The sequence below is a fragment of the Dasypus novemcinctus genome, chromosome 27 (genome assembly GCF_030445035.2).
Source record: "Dasypus novemcinctus isolate mDasNov1 chromosome 27, mDasNov1.1.hap2, whole genome shotgun sequence".
NCBI classification, from domain to species: Eukaryota; Metazoa; Chordata; class Mammalia; order Cingulata; family Dasypodidae; genus Dasypus; species Dasypus novemcinctus.
The window spans coordinates 49,603,345-49,623,453 of NC_080699.1; the positions used below are offsets into that span (position 1 = coordinate 49,603,345).

The window sequence follows — 20,109 nt, forward strand, 5'->3', positions numbered from 1 at the left end:
ATAAAAACAAGCTTTAAAAACAATAAAACCCTTTGAACAGTGATCTGTTTTAATTGGGTCTATTCCATTTCAGGTGCTAGTATACAGCCTAGTTGAGAAATAATGTAATGGTAGTGGTGCAAATTGGCCAAATCCCACAGCTCCTCTGTGGTGAAATGGGCACTCAAACTCAGATTGTTCAGACTCTAAAATTCAAGCTCTAATTTATTCTCTTCTACTGAATCCCATTGACAGGGTCATGGACATAACCAAATTAGTTATTTAGTCACACTTCATTAAATGATTCACCCTTAGTAAGTCTCTCCTAAATGTTTCTTGATAATCATGTCCCATTCAGTCATAGAGTTTCCCCCAATTTTTTTCCAGTGCTGCCTTTACTTCCTTGTTCCTCAGAATATAAACGAGTGGGTTAAGCATGGGGATCACCACAATGTAGAAGAGGGAAACAAACTTGCCCTGGTCCTTGGATCTACTCTTGGCTGGCTGCAGATACATGAAAATGATAGTTCCATAGAAGATGGTGACCACCATCAGGTGGGAAGAGCAGGTCCCAAATGCTTTATGTCTTCTAGTGACTGACTTGATCTTCAAAACTGCTTGAGCAATGTACCCATAGGAGATTAGGGTGAGTGACAAAGACACCACCAGGAATAATACACTAGCCACAAAGAGCTCAGCTTGGTTGAGTGTGGTGTCCACATATGCCAACCTGATGAGCACAGGGACCTCACAGAAGAAATGATCCACCTGGTGATGACCACAGAAAGGCAGGTGAAGGGTGAGTGTGGACTGAATCAATGTGGTGGCCACCCCACTGAGCCATGCCATAGAGGCCGAGACATGGCAGAGCCGAGGATGCATGAAAAAGTATAATGTAAAGGATGACAAGCAGCAATATAGCAGTCATAGGACATCACAGCCAGGATACCCTCAGTATAGACCAGGGCAAGGGAGACATAGAGTTGAATCACACAGTCTACACATGTGATGGACTTACCTGAACACTAGGGGTTGATTAGAAGCTGAGGAATGATACTGCTTGTGAAGCAGAGGTCCAGGAAGGAGAAATGGGAGAGGAAAAAGTACATAGGAGTGTGGAGTTTAGAGTCCAAGTTGGACAACAAGATGATAAAAGTGTTGCCTAGAAAGGTCATGAGGAAAAGGTCAAGATGATTCCAAAGAGAACCAGCTCTAACTGAGGCTTGTCTGAAAAACCTATCAGAATTAATCCAGAGGAGGCACTCTCATTGCTCTACTGCATTACTCTTGCCTTTATCTTTCACTTCTGAAAGATGAAATCATAGCATGTATTAACCTCAGTGATTTTATGACAAATCCATGACAATTAAGATTTAGTGCTGGCTTAAAATATGAGTGGTTATAATCTTATTATCAAATTTCGGTAAGTAAGTAAAGCAAAATTTCTTGAAAGGTATAGAAAGATCTTTCCTAAATTATAATTAAAATAATTTAAGGTTTTGTAATATATTACAAAACCTAGCATTCAGTATGCTTTTAAGATTATTCACAGTTTTAGAATTTTATTAAAGAAAAGAAGTTTTAAACCTACTTTAAAAGAAAGAAAAAGAACATTCCTGGAATAAAATATAGTGGTTTCAATTTTATTTAGCTTACATGTAATCTCCATACATTTATTGAATACCAATTAAATAAATTAATATTGTATTTATTAAATATTTAAGATGATGAAAGTTCTAAATTCATGTTTAATGAATAAAGTTAAAAAAGAAAATGTAGATCTACCCCTCTCTTCAATGAATAAAGTAAACTTAATAGGTAAAGAAAGATTTTGTGCTGGGAAATCAAACCTTGGAAATACATGAAGAAAAAGGTCAAACTAGAAAATACTGGTGTGTGATTTCTTTGATTATCCCATGAACACAGTCTATTGGCCATAGGTTTTCCAACTACTTTGAGACAAAAGAAAAGGTCATAGTTATTATAAAGTTTGAATGTACAAAGTTTAAGGGTTCCTATTTGGAATGATGGAAAGGTTTTGGTAATGGATGGTGCTGATGGTAGCACAACATTGTGAATGCAACTAACACCACTGAAATACATATCTGATGGTGATTAAAAGGGGAAATGCTAGAATGTATATCTGGTAACAGAAAAAAATTTAAAAAATCCATGGACCTATACTACACAGTGACTGCTATGTTAAGCAATGGGCTCTAGTTAATAGTAAAATTTTAAAAATATCCTGTTATCAATTGTAAAAAAATTCCACACCAATGCAAGGCATTGGTTGCAGAGTGGTGTATAGGAACCCTGTATTTTGTGTGTGGTTGTTCTGTAAACTCACAAATTCTCTAATAAACAAGATTTAAAACACAAATAAATAAATTTGGGGGGACATTATTGTATGTATTGACTAAATCAAATAACGGGATATGGTAATTAAAGGTAAGTTTGAGTCAATCTTTCAAAGACCTTAAATGTCAGTAAACCTTACTTGTATATTATTCATTAAGTAAAAGAGAAGTAAAGTCTTTATAAGAGGATGTGGTTTTGTTTGAATTTTCTTTTTAAATATGTGTCTAAACAGTGAAGTAAAATTTAAAACAGAAACCACTTCAATCCAGAAAAGATGCTGAAAAAATTAATGGATACACAACCAGCAAGATGACAGGAAAGTAAGGAGCCTAGAGTCAGCTCATGCAACAGGACAGTTAGTAATCACCCAGAGCTTTCTGAAGCTCTAGTTTGGGAGCTCCAGGGGACCAGAAAAGCATCCTCCAATATCCTTGAAAGAATGGAAAGAGGAGACTACCTATCTGCAGAGAAGATTCATGAGTAGAATACTCCATGTCCTGGAGGTGACAATCTTCCACTGACAGTACAAGCCACCTTAGGAGCTAATCTGTGGCTAGAATTGGAAGCTCCACTTCCCAAAAACAGGGGAGGAAGAGACAGTTGGGTACCAACTTCAGCTACTGATTAGTAAATTTAGCAGGCTAAAGTATAACCCTAAGAACAGGAAAAGTTGGAACATGTCCAAGTCAGAAAGAGGCCAGACTCCATCCCTGCCATGAGGGGAAGCAGAGTGCACTGAAAATCATAGTGCTGGCAAGGAAAGTCTTTCCATCCAGATCAGATTGCAGCACTAGCCTAAGCCCCAGCCCCACCTCCAGCAGGGAGGGAGCTGGGGGCACCTGTGCCAGCCTCTCCTGTTAACTGCAGGTATATTTGGCTGGACAGAGTTGGAAAGCTACCTTCCACCTGGGCAACTGTGGTGATTTTAGAACCACACAGCATAGGTTGCTGCCCACACCTAAAGCTCTATCCACACCTCAGGCAGGGGAGAAAGGGGCATGAAGCTTCATCTGTCTCTTATGCAACTATAGTCTAGGCCTGCATGACTTGGTTTACAACACACAGTTGTGGTTCTGTTGCTACCCCTGACAAAGGAGAAAGTTGGGAGAAGCTTCATTGGTCCCTGGGGCAATGAGGGAAGAATGAGCTTCTACAGCTTAACAGCACCAACTATATTCTTGGCACCTACTACACAACAAGCAAGGGAGAAAGGGCAAGAAGCCCTAAACTAAAGAGAGAAACTGCACCCAGAATAAATGCATTTATTAAGCCAGATTTGAAGACACCAACAAAAAATTATAATTCACACCAATAAACAGGAAAATATGGCTCAGTTAGAGGATCAAGATAAGCTTCCAGATGACATAAAGTAGTTCAGACAACTAATCATAGATGTTCAAACAAATCTCCTTAATAAATTCAATGAGATGGCTAAAGAGATTAAGGATATTAAGAAGATATTGAATGAGCACAAAGTAAAATTTGAAAGCTTACATAGAAAAATAGCAGATCTTATGGGAATAAATGAAATTAAAAATACACTAGAATCATATAATAGCAGATTTGATGAGTCAGAATAAAGGATTGTTGAGCTTGAAGAAATGGCCTCTGAAAGTGAACATACAAAAGAACAGGTAAAGAAAAGAATGGAAAAAAATAGAACAAGTTCTCAGGAAACTAAACAACAATGAGACATGAAACCTTCCATATCATGGGTGTCCCATAAGGAAAAGAGAAGGGAAAAGGGGAAGAAGGATATTTGAAGAAATAGTGGTAGAAAATATCCCAAACCTATTGAAGGGCATAGGTATCCATGTCCAAGAAGCACAATGTACTTCCATCTGAATAAATCTGAATAGACCAACTCTGAGACACATACTAATCAGAATTTTAAATACCAAAGACAAAGAAGGGCTTCTCAGAACAGCAAGAGAAAAGCAATGCATAACATAAGGGATACTCAGTAAGTTTAAATGCTGATTTCTCAACAGAAACCATGGAGGTAAGAAGGCACTGGCCTGATATATTAAAGATACAGCAAGAGAAAAACTTCCAGCCAAGAATCTAATATCCAGCATTACTGTTTTTCAAAAATGAGGACTAGTTTAGAATATTCACAAATAAACAGAAATTGAAGAGTTTGTAAACAAGAGACCAGCTTTGCAAGAAATACTACAGGGTGTGTGATAGCCTGAAAAGAAAAGGCAGGACAGAGAGACTTGGAAGAGAGTCAAAAATGAAGATTATGTCAGTAAATGTAATTAAAAGTGTCAAGAGAGTGATAAAAATAATATATGACAGAAAAACCCCGACTATTTAGGAATAAACTTAACCAAAGATGTAAAGCAACTCATTGGTTAAAAAAATAAAAACAAAACAAAATAATTAGAAGAACATTCCACTGTCACAGATTAGAAGACTTAATATCATTAAGATGTCAATTTTTTAAATAGAAAACATGTTCTACTCAAATTGATATACAGATTCAATGGAATCATGACAAAAATTCCACCATCACTTTTTAAACAAATGGAAAACATAATTATCAAATTTATTTGGAAGGTTAAGGGGTCCTGAATAGCCAGAGACATTTTAAAAAGGACAAACAAAGTTGGAGGACTCTCACTTCTGGACTTTAAATCACATTACCTAGCTACAGTGGTAAAAACAGCATGGTACTGGCATAAAGACAGACACACAGACCAAAGGAACAGAATTGATGATTCAGAAACAGATGTTCACATCTAGGGTCAAATGATTTTTAACTAGCTGGTTAAACCCACCCAGCTTGAGTAGAACAGTCCAGCCAACAAATAGTGCTGGGAGAATGGGATATCCATAACCAAAAGAAGGAAAGAGGACCCCTATCTCATATGTTATATAAACATTAGCTCAAAATGGATTAAAGGAGGCTCTGTCATGGTCCCTAGGGGAACAGCAGCAGTCCCCCAGGGGCAACAGTAAGGACCAGGAAGGAATGAGGGTCCAACAGTGAGCCCCTGATACTAATGATTATGCTTGTGAGCCTATACACCTGAAATAAGAACAAGGCCTAGAGCAGCACTGTGCCTAAGAGTTCCCTCCTGACAGCCTCTGTGTTACTCAAATGTGGCCAGTCTCAAAGCCAAGCTCAGCATGTAAATGCAATGGCTTCCCCCCAGCGTGGGACATGACAACCAGGGATGAGCTTCCCTGGCACCGAGGGATCACTACCAAGTACCAGTTGATGACATAACTAGAAAATGACCTTGAATTAAAGGTTCAACATGGACCAGCAGAATATCCCTGTCTACATATAATAACAGGAGTTTAAAATGCTGTTTGACCTAATGTAAGGGGGAAATGGAAAGGACTTTTGACAAGGTTCTTTGAGGTGCAAAAGTGTTTAACTTTGAGGCAGTCCCATTTATCTATTTTATCTTTTGTTGCTTGTGCTTTGGGTGTAAAGTTTAAGAACTACCACTGGTCACAAGATGTCAAAGATGTTTTCCTACATTTTCTATTAGCATTTTTATGGTTGTCTCTTTTATATTAGGTCTTGACCCATTTTGAATTAATTTTTGTGTAAGGTGTGAGAAAAGCGTCCTCTTTCTTTTGGCTGTGGATATCCAGTTCTCCCTGCACCAAGGGAGTAGACTGTTCTGGCCTAGCTGGAAAGGCTTGACAGGCTTGTCAAAAATACTTGACGATAGATGTGAGGGTCTATTTCTGAATTCTTAACTTGTTTCCTTTGGTTAATCTGTCTTTATGCCAGTACCATGCTGTTTTTACCACCAGCTCAGGATTATCCTTTATTTTTCTATTTTTAAAAAAGGTCTATTTATTTAATTATTTTTCCCATTTCCTGTTCTCTGTGTCATTTGCTGTGTGTTCTTCTGTGTCCACTTGCATTCTTGTGAGCGGCCACTGGGAATCTGTGTCTCTTTTCATTGTGTCATCTTGCTGCATCAGCTCTCCGTGTGTGCTGTGTCACTCCTGGGTGGACTGTGCTTTTTGTTCATGTGCGGCAGCTTTCCTTAGGGGGTGCACTCCTTGCATGTGGGACTTCCCTTCATGGGGCATACCCCTGCATGACCCGGCACTCTTTAAGCACGGCAGCACTGCATGTGGGCCAGCTCACTACATGGGTCAGGAGGCCCTGGGTTTGAACACTGGACCTCCCATATGGTAGGTGAACACTCTATCAGTTGAGTCAAATCTGCTTCCCTTGGTAATATCCTTTAAAGTCCAAAAGTGAGAGTCCTCCAACTTTGTTCTTTTTTCAAGTCATTTTTTATCTATTCAGGGACACTTTCCCTTCCAAACAAATGTGATAATTGGTTTTTCCATCTCTGCAAAAAAAAAAACTTTTATTGGGATTGCACTGAATATGTAAATCTGTTTGGGTAGAATTGACATCTTAATGATATTTAGCCTTCCAGTCCAGGAGCAAAGGCTGTCCATTGATTTAAGCCTTCTTTGGTTTCTTTCAGCAATGTGTTGGAGTTTACTGAATATGGGCCCTTTATATCTTTGCTTAATTTTATTCCTAAATTTTTATTTTAGTTACTATTATAAATGGATTTTTTTTCTGATTTCCTTCTCAGATTGCACACCAGTAATGTATAGAAGCGCTATTCATTTTTGCATGTTAATCTTGTATCCTGACACTTTGCCGAACTTGTCTATTAGGTCTAGTAGCTTTGTTATGGATTTTTCAGGAGATTCTAGGTATACAATCATATCCTCAGTGAATAGTGGAAGTTTTACTTCTTCCTTACTTATTTGGATGCCTTTTATTTCTCTATTTAGCCTAATTGTTCTAGCTTGAATTTCTAGTACAATATTGAATAACAATAGTGACAGTGGGCATCCTTGTCTTGTTCCTGATCTCAGCAGGAAAGCTTTCTACTGCTGCAATCAGCTCACAATAGGAAGCATCTGCAACATCTACAATAAGGTAACATTTACAATAACAGGAAGAAAGTGCAACATCATCTATAATAAGAGGAAGCAACAAATAGGTAAGTCAGTTTCCCATAACATTCTACCTTTCACCATTGAGTACCATGCTAGCTGTAGGGTTTTCTTATATGCATTTTACCACATTGGGAAAGCTTCTTTCTATTCTTATCTTTTGGGAGTTTTTATCAAGAAAAGGTGCTGTATTTTGACAAATGCCTTTTCTGCATCACTCGAGACGATCATGTGATTTTTCCTCTTCAGTTTATCAGTGGTTTATTACATTAATTGATTTTCTTGTGGTGAACCACCCTTGCATACCTAGGATAAAACCAACTTGCTTGTGGCGATAATTCTCTTAATGTGATTTTTTATTTGGTCTGCAAGTATTTCGTTGAAGACTTTTGTACTTATATTCATTAGAGTATTGGACTATAATTTTCTTTTTTGTGGTATCTTTATCTGGTTTTGATATTCGGGTGATGTTGCCTTCATAGAATCAGTTTGGTAGCATTCTTTCCTGTTCAATTTTTTTGGAAAGCTTGAGCAAGTTTGGTATTAGATCATCTTTGAATGACTGGAAGAATTCACCTGTGAAGACATCTGATCCTGAACTTTTCATCTTTGGGAGGTTTTTTTTTTTAAGATTTATTATTTATTTCCCACCCCTCCCCCCCAGTTGTCTGCTCTCTGAGTCCATTCGCTGTGTATTCTTCTGTGTCTGCTTCTATTCTTGTCAGCAGCACCAGGAATCTGAGTCTCTTTTTGTTGTGGCATCTTGTTGCGCCAGCTCTCCATGTGTGCAACACCACTCCTGGGCAGGCTGTACTTTTCTGTACAGGCGGCTCTCATGATGGGGTGTGGAGCTCCCCTATGCTGGGGACACCCTGTGTGGCATGGCACTCCTTGCACACATCAGCACTGCATGTGGGCCAGCTCACCACATGGGTCAGGAGGCCCTGGGTTTGAACCCTTGGCCTCCCATGTGGTAGGCAGATGCTGTATCAGTTGAGCCAAATCCACATCCCTTTGGGAGGTTTTTGATGACTGTTTCAATCTTTTTACTTGTGATTGGTTTATTGAGATCTCCTATTTCCTCTAGAGTCAGTGGAGGTCAGGGGTTCTTATCTTTTCTGTTCCACAGACCCCTTTGCCAGTCAGGTGAAAACCATGAATCTCAGAATGTAGCAGCAGAGTTTTTGACACTTAACATGGGCATGTCTTTAAATTAAAATTTAGGGCAGTGGACTTGGCCCAGTGGTTAGGGCATCCGTCTACCACATGGGAGGTCCGATGTTCAAACCCCAGGCCTCCTTGACCCATGTGGAGCAGGCCCATGTGCAGTGCTGATGCATGGAAGGAGTGCCCTGCCATGCAGGGGGTCCCCCGCATAGGGGAGCTCCATGCGCAAGGAGTGCACCCCATAAGGAGAGCCAACCAGCACGAAAGAAAGTGCAGCCTGCCCAGGAATGGTGCCACACACACGGAGAGCTGACACAACAAGATGATGCAAGGAAAAAGAAACACAGATTCCCGTGCCGCTGACGACAGCAGAAGCGGACAAAGAAGATGCAGCAAATAGACCCAGAGAACAGAAAACTGGGATGGGGAGGAGGGGAGAGAAATAAATAAATAAATAAATAACTCTTTAAAAAATAAAAATAAAAATAAATTAAAATTTAGGATTATTCAAAATTCCTTCAAGCTTATCGAGCCCCTGTAATCCTCCCATGGACCCTTGCGGGAGTGTCAAACCCTTGTTCAGAACCCCTAGTATTTTGTGTTTTCTAGGAATTTGCCCATCTCATCTACATTGTCTCATTTTTTGCACATGGTAGTTCATAGCATCCTTTTTTGGTCTCTCATTTCCGCAGGGTCTACGGTAATGTGTCCTTCTCATTTCTGATTTTATATATTTGCATCTTTTTTGATTATTGCTCTCCCTAAGGATTTGTCAAATTTGTTGGACTTCTCAAAGAACCAACTTTTCATTTTTCTTTTTGTTGATTCTCCCTATTGCATTCATTCATTCATTCATTCCATATCCCCCCCTTACAGGTTGCTTGCTGTCTGCTCTCTGTGTCCATTCACTGTGTGGTCTTCTGTGTCTGTATTTATTTTTTATTTATTTCCTCCTCCCCCCTCCCTTTGTGGCTTGCCTGTTTTCTGGTATCTGTGTCCATTCACTGTGTGCTCTTCTGTGTTTGTTTGTTTGTTTGTTTCTTGTCTCCCTTTTATGTTGTGTCACCTTGCTGTGTCAGGTCTCCATGGCACTTGTGGGCAGCAGCACTCCACTGTGCTTGCAGGCTGACAGCACTCCACGATGCCAGGGCTGGTGGCTCACCACAGAGTACGGGGGAGCCTGCCTTCATAAGGAGGCCCCAGGATGCGAACCCAGGGCCTCCCATATGGTAGATGGGAGCCCAACTGATTGAACCACAGCTGCTTCCCATTCCCTATGGGTTTTTTTGTTCTTGATTTCATTTATTTCCGCTCTGATCTTTACTATTTATTTTCTTCAGCTTGGTTTAGGATTAGGTTGCTGTTCTTTTTCTAGTTCCTCCAGATGTGCAGTTAGTTCAATTTTAGCTCTGATTTTTTGTTTGTTTGTTTGTTTTTAGGTACCAGAGCTGGAGATTGATGCCTGCACCCCGTAGTTGGGAAGCAGGTGCACAACCACTTGAGCTACAACTGCTTCCTTATTTCTTCTTTTTTAATATAAGCATTGCAGGCTATAAATTTCTCTCTTAGCAGTGCCTTTGTGTTGTCCCACAGGTTTTGATATGTTTTGTTCTCATTTTCGTTCAACTTCCAAATATTTTCTTCCATTGCGCTGGCTGCTTTATTGACCAGGTCCTCTTAAGCACAAATGACTTGCTTATGAGGAGGTTCTCTTTATCTTTTTTTCTTTCATTGCCTGTGCTTTGAATGTAAGTTTAAGAAACAGTTGCCCAGCACAATATCGGAAGACCCTTCCCCACATTTTCTTCTGTGAGTTTTATGGTCCTGGTTCATATCTTCAGGTCTTTGCTCATTTTCAATTAATTTTTGTTTAAGGTGTTAGATAGGGGTAAGATTAGTAAGAAGGTGAGAAAGAAACTGACTGAAGGGAAAAAATTTTGGAAATCACATATCCAATAAAGGTTTAATATCCATGATATATAAAGAGATTCTACAGCTCCACACTAAAATGACAAATCACCCAAGTTAAAAATGGGTAAAAGACTTAATTTAACCAACTTAATAATGATCCTACACACATACAAAGTGTTGATAATAGGGAAGCAATTAGTTAAGATGTGAAGGATCTTTTGGGATTAAGCTTTCCTTCTATCACCCAGGAGAAAAAAAAAGCATGTCCAGATATAAAGGACACATACATGGATGGTCATAATATGCCAAACTCGAAGGACCAAAATATCCACCAAGAGGAACATGAGTAAACCTTTTGTAATATAGTCATTCAAAGTCAAAGGACACAATGATAAAAAATGAGAGAACTGCTGATCTACCAAACATGAATGATTCTGAAACAATGTTTTGGGCAAAAGATGCATGTGCCAAAATGTAAATTCCAATTTATTTCATTTTTATGACTCTGAAGATGTGGCAAACCTGATTTATGATAACAGAAAATCAGAACATGGGTGAATATGTTGGGGGGTATGTAATGAGTGAAGGGCATAGGGATTATTTTCCAGATTAATGGAAATGATTCATACCTTGATAGGGCCATTAGTACTGTAGAAACAGGGGATGATACTTTTAAAAATATGACAAAGCATGCAGTTAAGATCTGTGCATTTCACTATTTAAAATTTTTACATCAATTTTAAAAACCAGAGAGATAGAGAGAAAAATATTCATAAGAATATATAGAGTTACACTCATTTATGGGATCTCTACACATGGCTCTTCTGCCCCTTTACTTGAACCTATATTTAGCACTATACTTGATAAATATATGTCCAAGAGACTTAAACCTTTGGCCCATCCATGTGTCAGTTGAGCCCTGAATTACAGAAGCACTGCAACACCTACTCTCCAATTCATTGGACTCACCAGGACAACTAACCAGGAGATGATGATGGATAATGTCCATCCCCATGAACAGAAAGTGTCTTTTGAATGGTCCTTGGGAATCTGTGAGAGGTGGGGAAGGAGCCCAATGACACTAGTCCAGACCTCACATTCCACAGCCTCCAGGGGGAACTGAGGCATGTGTCAATATTCACCAGCATTCTGTTTTGTTTCATACTTTAGTTCAGACTTGTGCAGTCTGTTATAAGCCAACTTTTTATAAGACATGAAGAGCAGCTTGCAGACAGACACACTAGCTACACTGACTGACAAGCAAAGTCAACTTCTTGATAAGATGAGTGCTGCTCACAAGAGGTAAGCAGAGAGTAAGTGATCTTTAGGGGATGCTAGGCTAGACTAAGCGACTTTATTTATTTATTTTTAAAAGATGTATTTTATTTCTTTCTCTCCCCCACCCCCAATTTGCCTGCTTTCTGTGTCCATTTGCTGCGTGTTCTCCTGTGTCCACTTGCATTCTTGACAGGCAGCACCTGGAAAATGTGTCTCTTTTTTTTCCATTATCTTACTGGGTCAGCTCTGCATGTGTGTGGTGCCACTCCTGGGCGGTCTGTGCTTTTTTCACGTGGGGGAGCTCTCCTTGCAGGGCACACTCCTTGCATGTGGGGCACCACTAAGTGGGGGAACCCTTGTGTGGCAGGGCATTTCTTGTGCACGGCAGCACTGCACATGGACCAGCTCACCACATGGACCAGGAAGTGCTGGATATTGAACCCTGGACCTTCCATGTGGTAGGTGGACGCTCTATCAGTTGAGCCATGTGTCCTTCCTTAGAAAGTGACTTTAAAAATGCTCAACCTTATTGACACCTACAGAAAGGCTAAAGGAACAACAGCAATGTTGATGGAAGAATTAACTTCTGTGGTCCTAGAACTACAGGCAGAGAGATCCAGATGTTCCAAACAAGAAGAAGAGTTGAAGAAGATGCTGAAAACACTGGAGTCTCAAGAAGAGGTCATGAGAACCACTAGAGCACCAGGCACTTTTCCAAATTAAATGTGTTTAGAATCCCTTCCACTCCCTGATGGTTCCTCCTTCAGCAGTGGGCCTGGGTCGTTCTTTAAGCAGCACTGAGCTTCTGCTCCACTCAGGCCTGCAGAGCCACCAGGCAGGAATGATCCTCTCCAATTCTATCTGAGAGTCTTTGAGGCCAGTGGGTCAACAGAACTTCTCCCATGGGCTGGAGATCTTCTACCTTCACCTCCTGGACACACACGTGATTTCCTCCTTGGTCAATTCCTCCCTCAAGCACACATAGTTTGAACTTGAGGAACACACCAGAAATATGTCACTTTCTCATTATGAAATCTCAACATGAAAGGACCTAGTACGACTGATGAGATGGTTAATATAATTAAGAAACTAGGGAAACGGACTTGGCCCAGTGGGTTAGGGCATCCGTCTACCACATGGTAGGTCCGCGGTTCAAACCCCCGGGCCTCCTTGACCCGTGTGGAGCTGGCCCATGCGCAGTGCTGATGCGTGCAAGGAGTGCCGCGCCATGCCTCCTGTGTAGGGGAGCCCCACGCGCAAGGAGTGCACACCGTAAGGAGAACCACCCAGCACGAAAGAAAGTGCAGCCTCCCCAGGAATGGCGCCGCCCACACTTCCCGTGCCACTGATTACAACAGAAGTGAACAAAGAAACAAGACACAGCAAATAGACACAGAGAACAGACAACGGAGGGGAGGGGAGGGGGCGGGAATTAAATAAATAAATAAATCTTTAAAAAAAGAAACTATTCAAGAGACTTAGCTCACTGTTTATATAGGATCATTTGCATGTTTATTAACCTTATATTTATAATTTAAAATTTTATTCCTTTTATAAGTGTAAATTTTCTTTTATTTGTTCTCATTTACATTATATTTAGGGATTGCCTCCGTGGACATGACCTGGTCTGAGATCCACAGATAGCTTCAAACTGTCATAGTTGGGTTCATGCTGCCCTTTCTAGGGATCAGAAAATATGCTGTTCCTGCAGTCAATCCTGCAGAGGTGAGTACTGGGGCTCCCCCTTCTGCTAGTTTTCAGGAAAACCATGTCATGAATGACAAAGGCTGTGAGGTTGTCTGTGTAATGGTGCATGCAGTAACCACTACATGCATATGGACACAGACATGTATATGTACATACAAATACACACATATGAAGTTACAAATGCATATCCTTTCATTTATAACCAATATTCCCTTATCTCCCTGATGGCCATAATATTTTTTCCTAAAGTCCTCTATGAGTTTTTCTCTTTTCATCACTCCCTTTTTTAGTATGCATGTTTGATCTCTATGTTTCCTACTACAAATCTCCTCAAATATCTAGTGTTCCTGGTTGCTTACTCACACTTAGCTACTAGAGGTATACACCTGTCTAAGAAACTCTGTGTGTTTAATTACATTTTAAACAAAAAAGACCTCTACCATTTGTAGTACTTTGTGTCTGGTTTTCTTCATATAGGAAAATGGTTTTTATTGTGATGATTTTCTAATCAGAGGAGTTGTAGGTTTATATAAATTCATGAAAAGTACAAATTTCCCATATCGGCCCCTCTTGTTGACACTTTGCATTAGTGTGCTACCTCTAGTGTGATGGAGGAACAATATTAAAATATTACTGCTAAGTAAAGCCTGCAGTTTTCATTAGTTATATTTCCCCTTATTCTACCCCATTGTTGGTACCTGTAATAGTGATATGCATTCACTATATTTCCTGAAGGAACACTCTTATATTTGTACTTTTAACCACAGTCATCCTCCACACATGGTTCACTGTGTTATACCCATGTTCTACCCTCTACCTTTCCTTCCAGTGATACACATGACCAAAATCTTCCCCTTTAAACACATGTTCACGTGTAATTCAGTGCTGTCAATAACATTCACGATAAAGTGCTCCCATCACCTCTATCCATTTCCAAAGATTTGCAATGAACCTGATGAAAAATTCTGCACAATTAAGTGTTAATTCCCCATTTTTACACTCCTTCCATCTCCAAGTAACCTATATATAAGTGTAGATCATAACCTTATGAGCTAGTGTTTTGTAATTACTTGATGTGAGTGCAATCATATCTTTTTGTGCCTAGCTTACACAAAAGAAACTCCATAATGTCACATGAATATGGTCTTCATTTTTTCTTACATCCAAATTGCATTCCTATATATATATATATGTATATCACCTTTTGTTTATCCATTCATCGGTTGATGGATCCATCCTTTGGTAACTGTGAATAAAGCCACTATGGACATCGGTGAGCAAATGTCTGCTCACGTCCCATCTTACAGTTCCTCTGATTAAGAACCCAGGAGCATGATTTCTCGACCACATAACAAATCTATCCTTAGCTTCCTGAGCAATTGCTAAGGTGTCTTCCATAGTGGCTACCCCATTTTACATTGCACAAGCAGTGTATGACTGTTTGTCTTCCTCCACATCCTTCCCAACAATTCCAAGTTTTCTGGTTGTTTTTTATACTGCCCATTCTAGTAGGTGTGATATGAAATCTCATTGTGCTTTTGATTTGCATTTCTCTAATAGGCTAGTGGTGGAAAGCACTTTTGATCCATTGTGTAGGCTGCTTTCTTGACCAGGCCCTTTGGCAGAAGTGATTTTATTGTAAGGAGGTTCCATTTATCTCTTTTTCTTTCATTGTAAGTGTTTGAGTGTAAAGTCTGAAAAACGTTGCCCAGTGCAATGACTGAAGATTCTTCCCCACATTTTTTTCTATGATTTTTATGGTCCTGGTTCTTATCTTTATATCATTGATCATTTCTGGTTAATTTTTGTTTAAGGTGTGAGGTAGGGGCAAGGTCTGAAATGGTGGAAAGGCAGCTGGTTATTGGGAGGAAATACTTGGAAATCACAGATCTGAACAGGACTTAATATCCATGATTTATAAAGAGATTCTACAACTTAACACTTAAACAACAAATGACACAATTAAAAAATGAGCAACAGAGTTGTTTGAAAAATGATCAAAGTTCCCACACATGCACAGTGCTGATAATAGGGAAGCAGTGGACGTGGGTGGTTACATTAGAGTGTTCTATTTCCTAAATGATTTTTCAGTAAACCTTAAAACTTTTCTAGTTAAAACGATGAATTATCTGGAAATAGATAACAAATTGTGTTAACTTTAAATCTGAGCAGGCAAAGAAAAACATCTTTCATATGTAACTACTGAAAGAATGTAAAAATAAATAAAGAGAAAAGATAAGATTGAATAAAAGCTATGATTCCAAAGAAGATATTCAGGAGAAAAATAATAATAATAACAGTGAGAATAAAGAAAATTATAATGAAGGAAGGAAGATTAAATTTAAACTTGAAAAGTAATTATAGTCATATAAGTGTTCCACCTAATCAAAATTTTCAAAAGGATATTTTAAGAACTCGCTTTATTTCGTTTTAAAACCCAGGCCCTCCTGACCCATGTGGAGAGCTGGCCCATGCCCAACTGTCTGATGCCCCAAGGAGTGCCATGCCATGCAGGGGTGTCCCCCACATAGGGGAGCCCCATGCTTAAGGAGTGCACCCCGTAAGAGAGACGCTCCATGAGAAAAGAGAAAAGCACAGCCTGCCCAGGAATGGCACCACACACATGGAGAGCTGATGGAGTAAGATGACACAACAGGGAAGTGGACTTGGCCCAGTGGATAGGGCATCCATCTACCACATGGGAGTTCCATGGTTCAAACCCCGGGCCTCCTTGACCCGTGTGGAGCTGGTCCATGCACAGTACTGATGCGTGCAAGGAGTGCCATGCCACACAGGGGTGTCCCCATGTACGGGGGCCCCATGGGCATGGAGTGTGCCCCATAAGAACAGCCTCACAATGTGACAGGAAGTGCAGCCTGCCCAGGAATGGCACCACACACACAGAGAGCTGACATAACAAGACTTTGCAACAAAAACAAACACAGATTCCTGTGCCTTTGACAATAACAGATGCGGACAAAGAAGAAGATGTAGCAAATAGACACAGAAACCAGACAACTAGGGTGATGGGGGGTTTGGGGAAATGGGAGAGATATAAATAAATAAATCTTTTTTTAAAAAATGACACAACAAAAACAGATACAGATTCCCTGTGCCACTGAGAAGAATATAAGCAGACACAGAAGAACACATAGCGAATGGACACAGAGAACAGACAAATAGGGGCAGGGGAACAGGAAAGGGAGAGATATAAATGAAAAAAATAATTCTACATATAAAAAAACAAAACCCATCTAAGGGGGAGCAGATGGAATACAAATTGTTGAGTGCCTGCTTCCCATGTTCAATCCCAGGTACATTCTGAAATAAATCAAAGATAAACAGCATGTTTGGCAGTAAAATATGGATTTTACATAATCACAGATATACACAAATATAAGTAAATCTTGTGTCAGTATGGCAATAGCAAATACACAATCATTAAGGAAAAAGTACCGAATTGTAGGGTCTTACCATATCATTACAAGGTTTAAATTTCAAGAAAAAAAATAGCAAATTGCAATTGAAGTGCACCTATTTGCAAGCTTTTGCAAATTGACAGAATTACAACATGTAAGAGCCAAATAAGAGCCAAACCCAAATCCCAATAGTAGATTCTGGGACGACTCTCTCAGCAAGGGATGGAATAGAAGAAAAATTATCAACAAGGATAAGAGACTACTTCAGCATCATGAATAATGTATTTTACTTAATGCACACTTGTCCTTAAGCCATCTATATAAAACATGGCGAAGAGAAAAATGCACTTCTTTTTCATGAACTTAAGGAAATGAAGGGCTGAGGCAGGAGAAGTAGGATATGTAGGAGGCAACCATGGTCATCCTGTCAGCAATGAAGCAGGCTCTAATGAGAGAGAGAGGAGGCAAAGTAGAAGGGGCCAGATGAACACAGGAAGTGAAGGATGGATGTGACATGGAAAGACAGAAGTCGAGAAAGGCCACAAAGCTTTGGCCTAAACACTTATCAGGAGGGAAATGCTGACTATGGAAAAGGGAGAGACCAAGAAGGAGGAGTTTGGGGGAGGAGTCTAGAGTTTGGCCTTGGCACATTACACACAGAAGTGGGATGTCCTGGATGCAACTCTGTGTAAATCTGGACTGTGTGGAAAATTGGGTTAGATAAATAGGGTTAGTACTCATGCCAGGAGAGATGGAACGTAAGCCAAGATCACATGACCAGCAAGTGAACTGATTTCTGGAGAAGGAAAGAGGTCTAAGTACAGAGCCCTGGGGGGGGGGGGGGGGGGGGAACAAAACTAAAGCTGAGGAATTTTTGGAAGAAAACACAAACCAGCAGAGGAGACAGACATGGAAAGACTAGAGAGTCTAGATGATAAAAAGAAAAAGGAGAATGTGGTGAAACAGAAATAAGAGAGGGGAGCACTTGAAGAAGTTCAGAGGAACCAACTGTGCCAAATGCAGCTGATGTAGCAATTAGTGGGATGTGAAGGATCTTTTGGGGAGTAAGCTTTCCTTTTCTATCACCCAGCAGAAAGGAAAACATGTCCTTATATGAAGGATACCTATAATACCTCTAGGTCATAATACCCTAAACTTGAAGGGTCCAAATATCCACACCAAAAGGAACAAGAATTTTATAATAGTGATTCAATGTCAAAGGATTCAATGATAAAAAACAAACAAACAGGGAACTATTGATCCACCAAACAAGAAGAATGAACCTCAGAACAGTTATTTTGAGCAAATGATGCAGTCACCAAAATGTAAATTCCAATTTATTTCATTTTTATGAATTTCTAGATGTAGCAAAATGAATGTATATGGATAGAAAATAAGAATGAGAGTGAAAATGTGAGGAGGTGGTTATTGATTGGTGTGTATAGGGATTATTTTCCAGATTATTGGAAACGATTCCTATCTTGATAGGGCAAATGGCTACTGTAGGTGAAGGAGATGAAAGGTTTGAAAAATTTGATGTCATTCATTTAAGAACAAATCATTTAACTACATTTAAATTTTACATTACTTTTAAATGAGCAAGAGAGAGAAGACTGCTCATTAGAGTACAATGGAGAAAAGCACACTTTATTTTCAGTATCTTTCCCCCGCTGACCACTCACTGATGAGCAGTGGGGCTGTCAGTTGCTTGTGGGTTCCAGGCAGAATGTTGGGGAGTTCTCTGGGGTTGTTGTGGATACAGGGTTACTGGGAAGAGTCCTGTGGTGGCATCAGTGCCCTGGAGGGCCTGTACTGCTCTGTGGAGCTTGTCTTTTGGATGATCCTAGGGAAGCTTTGAGAGGTGGTGATGGAGCGCAATGGCACTACTCCATACCTCACATTCCACAGCCTCCTGGGGGACTTGGGGGCATTTCAATCCTTCTTCAGCATTCTGGGGTGTCTCCTCCTGTTCAGACTTGAGCAGTCTCTTAGAAGCCAACTTTACATAAAACATGAAAAACAGCTTGCGGACACACTAGTTACACTGACTGTCAAGAAATGTCAACTTCTTGATAAGATGAGTGCTTCTAACAGGAGGTATGCAGAAACTAAGCCATCTTTAGAGGAAGCTAGGCTACAGAAAGTGACTTTAAAAATGCCCAGCCTTATTGACACCTACAGAAAGGCTAAGGGAACAAGAGCAGTGTTGATGGAGGAATTAACTTCAGTGGTCCTAGAACTACAGGAAGAGAGATCCATATGTTCCAGACAAGAAGAAGAGATGATGAAGTTGCTGAAAACACTGAAGGCACAAGAAGAGGTCCTGAGGACCACCGCAGCACCAGGTGCTTTTCCACACTCACTGTGTTTGGAATCCCTTCCCCTCCCTGATGGTCCCTCCTGCAGCAGTGGGTCTAGGTCAGTCTTAAAGCAGCACTGAGCTTCTGCTCCCCTCAGACCTGCAGGGCCACCAGGCAGGAATGACCCTCTCCAATTCTTCCTTCGGAGAGATTTTGAGGACAGTGGATCAATGGAACTTCCTCCATGGGCTGGAGTTTCTCTATTCACCTCTTGGACACACAAGTGATTTCCTCCATTGTCAATTCCTCCTTCAATCACACAATTTCAACTTGAGGAACAGCCCAGAAATATGGAACTTTTGCTTTACAGAAACTCAGCATGTAAGAAAATACTATTACTGACAAGATTGTTCATGTACTTGAGACTTATGTATGGGTTCATATATGTTCATTATTAATCTGTTCATATATTTATGTTACAATTTTTGTGTTGATCTTAAAAGTATAAACTTTCTTTTATTGTTGTTATCTGTATAATATGTATTACATATGTAATTGTAAGTTGAACATATGTGCAGTTCAGTCATGAGTTTTTTTAAGAAAAAAGCATAACTTACAAGAGTTTATTGCCAAGAAACCCAAGTTATAAGTAAAAGTAAAATTTACTAAAAATTTTAATTGATGTAAAATAAAAATAAAATGAGATTTTCATCTTTCTTGGGAAGAAGGTAAACAGTATTCTTACAAATAATTTTACAAAATTCAATAGTCTATTTGAAAAGAATAAAGAATAAAAATTTAAAAGTTATATCTTTACATGGAACAGTTTTTTTTCCCATGCAAGAGTGCTGCAGTATGAGTTCTGTATCAGGAAGAAATCCCTCTTGAACAAGATCAGAAAATCTACACTCCCCATCACATACCCATCTCTCACTCTTGCTTTCCATTTAAATGACACACCCCATGGAAAGCTGAGGGAGCAGCAAGGAGCTCCTTTCCCTGGGAAACAGCTGACATCACTAAGAGAATAATTC

At 39.8% G+C, this 20,109-nt stretch overlaps 1 pseudogene; it reads right to left on the reverse strand.

Annotated features, from left to right (window-relative positions):
- Positions 1 to 333: 333 nt before the first annotated feature.
- Positions 334 to 20,109, reverse strand: part of LOC131276288 (olfactory receptor 2G2-like) — a 34,327-nt pseudogene continuing 14,551 nt past the window's right edge.